Here is a 4,452-nt window from a genome sequence, read left to right on the forward strand (position 1 = left end):
ACTTTTCCTTGCCCTGTAGCGGGTTGAATGCTATGCTTAGCTACAAAGGAGTCTGGGAAATCAGACCAGGCCTTTGCAGCTGCTCAGCAGGGAGATGGGGATGGCTGGGAGTGACAGCAGCATGGCTCAAGGTAGCTCACACAGGGCCCTCCCCACACTCAGCTTGTCTGGTTGTTGCTACTGGCATTGCAGCTCTGATTTTTTGGACACAGAAGTTAGGCCCCTGCAGGATCAGGTTAAGCATTTTTGGCAACAGCATTCACAGGTTACATTTGAATCTTCATGCTATGTTATGTGGAGAAACAGCCAGGTCCTTCACTCAGAAAAAAAATATTTTTTTTTTCAAGGACAATGGTGTCCTAGCAATGAGAAGCGAAATACTAGATAGATAGATAGATAGATAGATAGATAGATAGATAGATAGATAGATAGATAAATAGATAGCCTAGCAGCTAGAGTCCTTGCCTTGAATGCATCAGGATCCCACATGAGTGCCAGTTCTAATCCCAATAGCCATGCTTCCCATCCAGATCCCTGCTTGTGGTCTGGGAAAGCAATTGAGGATGGCCCAAAGCCTTAGGATCCATACCCATGTGGGAGACTTGGAAGAAGCTCCTGGCTCTTGGCTTCGGATCGGCGCAGCTCTGGCCATTATGGTCACTTGGGGAGTGAATCATGGGTTGGAAGATCTTTCTCTCTGTCTTTCCTCATGTCTGTATATCTGAGTTTCCAATAAAATAAATAAATCTTTAAAAAAACAAATAAGAAAAAATGTATTTTAAATTTATTTGAAAGTTAGTGTTATGAAGGGAGAAGGAGAGATAGAGAGAGACCATTCATCTACTAGTTTATCTTTCAAATGGTCCCAATGGCCAGGGCTGGACCAGCCCAAAGCCAGGATCCAGGAGTCCAAACACTTGTGACATCCTCCGCTGCTTTGTCAGGCACTTTAGCAGAGATCTGGATGGGAAGTGGAGCTGCTGGGACTCGAACCAGCACCCATATGGGATGCCAGAGATACAGATAGTGGCTTTCCTCGCTATGCCACTGTGCAAGCCCCAGCCAGATACATCCTTGTGCCCCAGAACAGACCTGTCTGGCTTCCAAGCCTGCAGGCTTATAGTCACAGGGTTAGGGTATATTTCAGGTGGCCGTGGTGGAATCCTGCAGGGTAGGCTGGATTGGGTCCTCACGCTGGTTTGAGGCATCAGTCACATGAGCTGGATTAGGAAGTATCCAATACCACTCTACTGTGATTTGAAAAGTAAGTGCTGAAGCCTTGGAAAGTCATTCTTCCTCCATGACGTCTGATGGCAGGAGGGAGGAACAGGAGAGGAACCTTTCCAACCGCCCACCATCCTGTGCTATATGGAGCCTACTCTGGAGGGTCTATACTAGACCCTGCTGCCTGGCTCTGCTGTGCCCGGGCCTGGGTTTGCAGGGCATCTGCTAGAGGTGGGGACGTGGTAGGGAAATGGTTCCCATGCACCCATGACGGACAGCAGTCCTGAGGAGTCTGTGGCACAGCAGGTGCCCTCAAGAAGGCGTGGTGGGTACCACAGCTACCTGGAGCACGTGGCCTGCCTACCTTCACCACATCAGGAGATGACCTGGAAGGAGAAACTGTCTTTCCTTCAACTGGGGGAGATGTGCCCACCCTTTTCCATTACCTCAGTGGTAGGTGTTTCTGTCCCCTTTGCCACAGCCATCCTTCTGGTCCCCCCCACCCCATGCAGCGCACCGAGATCCTGCTATCATCTGCTCAGGAGCACGGCTCTCCACCTGCTTCCTCAGGTCTGTCCTAGTTTCCAGGAGTCTTCCCAGGTGGCCCCACCCTCCCTAGCCCCAGGCTGAGCAGGAGACACCCTGACTCACCCTGCCCATCCAACCAGTCCCCAGTGTTGTGTGCCCTCTGTGGCAAGGGCCGCCAGACCTGTCTGCCTCCAGCTGCCACCTGGGCTAAGCAGCCCCCATCTTGCACTCCTGTCCGCCAGGCCCTTGGACCAGGCCTCCCTCTGCCGACTCCATCTCCTCTAAGGGGTCCCACTGTTCCAGAACCCTAATGATGGTGGACACATCATGTGCCAGATTTCTCTCTCTCTCTTTCTCTCTCTCTCTCCCTCTCTCTCTTTTTTTAAAGATTTATTTATTTGTATTGGAAAGTCAGATATACAGAGAGGAGAAGAGACAGAAAGGAAGATCTTCCGTCCGATGATTCACTCCCCAAGTGACCACAATGGCCGGTGCTGCGCCAATCCGAAGCCAGTGAACCAGGAACCTCTTCTGGGTCTCCCACACAGGTGCAGGGTCCCAAAGCTTTGGGCTGTCCTCGACTGCTTTCCCAGGCCACAAGCAGGGAGCTGGATGGGAAGTGGAGCTGCCGGAATTAGAACCGGCGCCCATATGGGATCCCGGCGCGTTCAAGGCGAGGATTTTAGCCGCTAGGCCACGCTGCCAGGCTCTCTCCCTCTCTTTTTAAAGGACATTTTCTTGCACTTAAAAAAATGATTTATTTATTTTCTTTATTGGAAAGACAAATTCACAGAGAGTAGAAGAGACAAAGATCCTCTATCTGCTGACTCAATCCCCAAATGACAGTTAAGCTGACTTGATTGGAAGCTATGAGCCTCTTCCGGGTCTACCATGTGGGTGCAGGGTCCCAAGGAGTTGGACCATTCTCCACTGCACTCCCAGTCCACAAGCAGGGAGCTGGATCAGAAGCATAGCAGCCGAGACACGAACCAGTGCCAATTATGGGAGGCTAGTGCTTGCAAGTGTAGGATTAGCCTGTTGAGCCACCATGCTGACTTCCTGTGCCAGGCCTCTTACAGACACTGGCTCTCACGACCAAGGTCCAGAGAGGAGCCCAGGTCATCCTGCATGCAAGCAGTAGAGCTGGGATGGAGGCTCACGCCTGTCCCTTTTATCTGTGACCTTGACCTGTTGCTCCATGTGGAGCTCCTGCTCTTCTGCACCCCAGTGCTCTGCCTCACGGCTTCTCTGATGGCTCCTTTCCACACAGCCCCGGCAGGAGCATCTCAGCTCCCCACAAGCCTGTCCTGATATGCATCTCTGGGTATTTCATGTGAGCCTGCATGCACCCCAGAGCTGGGGCTGGCTGGCTGAATGACAAGTGGGACCTTCTGCTTCCTTCCAGAGCCAGACCGCAAGTTAGTCAGGCCTCTGTTGGCCCCAGAGCTGCCCGGGCTCTATTCTGTCACCACCCACTCCACCCCAGGGCGAATATGCCTTGAGTATGCGGCTATGCACATACACACACACACTAGCGCCACCGCCACCCTTCCCCTCCCCAATCAGAAGGCAGTGAGCTGGCCCTCTCTTTGCTGTTGATTTCCCATTGCCATCAGCTATGCCTCCAGCACCAGTGGGAGTAGCCCAGGACCTGTGACCTCAGAGAGCCTGCGCTGGACCGGGCACTAGGTGGGGCTTGGGAGCCTGGGCTCTGTTCTTCTCAGACCTCTCTGAGGAGAAGGTGTGATGAGACTGGGAAAGAGATAGTGTGTTGGGGCAAGGTTCCTCCTGGCCAGGTCTACGGGCTACAGCTGTGAGGCAGCCAGGATGGGCGGCTTCTGGTCCAGAAGGCTCCTCCCTCCCCATGTCCCCAAGGTACCTCCCCAGCTCTCCACCTTTAGAATTAAATATTGTCATCTTGGGAAGCAGAGCATATGCTAGGAAGGCCCAGCCATTTGGAATAATCTAGATTTCAGACTGAGTCCTTCACGGGTACCAAGGGGTCAGTGAAGGGGACAGGGGATGACAGGGAGAGAGGCCCAGAGTGGGTATTTTGGGGGTGGGGCCGCAAGGCCAGCCTTCTTTTCCCCTATGATGCTGCCCACGCCAGTCCTGACAAGTGTGTAGACAAACAAGTGAGTAAACAAGGAGGAATTGTGCAACACTCATGGCCCACACTGCGCGCACAGGGCCTGAAGGAGCTGGGGAGGGGCATGACAGTGGGAGGATCGCGTCCTCTCGGAGGAGGCGGGCCTGCGGTACGTCCTGATCCCCTGCAGGTGCCGCCTCACCTCGGCTGAGGGTTAAGTGGTGCCGGCTGCTCTGGGCACGGCCTCTCCCGGAAGCTGCCAGTGTTCCCAGGCGTGCCAATTGCTGAGGTGCCCGTGCCAGAGATGAAGCCAGCTAAACAATGATGCCAGCAGCAGCTCCCAGGACCAGGACCCTGCTCACACCCCTGGGACCTTCCACCCCAACTGCCGGGCCTGGGATCCCTTGCCAACCCTTGGGGCTGCCTCCTGGACGAGCTTAGCAGGCCTAGGCTGCTGGAACTCACGGTGGAGGTCCCAGAAGACTGGGGACAGCCCGACTCCAGGCTCGGGCTGGCCGGGCAGCAAGTCTTGACAGAAACAACAAGCCCGTGCTGCAGCGGGCAGGCCTGAAGAGTGCTTCCTGCAGAGTGAGTGCCGAAGGCCATAGGAA

This window comes from Ochotona curzoniae, unplaced genomic scaffold, assembly GCF_017591425.1.
Source record: "Ochotona curzoniae isolate NIBS_2020 unplaced genomic scaffold, NIBS_Ocur_1.0 contig_3819, whole genome shotgun sequence".
In the NCBI taxonomy this organism is placed as follows: domain Eukaryota; kingdom Metazoa; phylum Chordata; class Mammalia; order Lagomorpha; family Ochotonidae; genus Ochotona; species Ochotona curzoniae.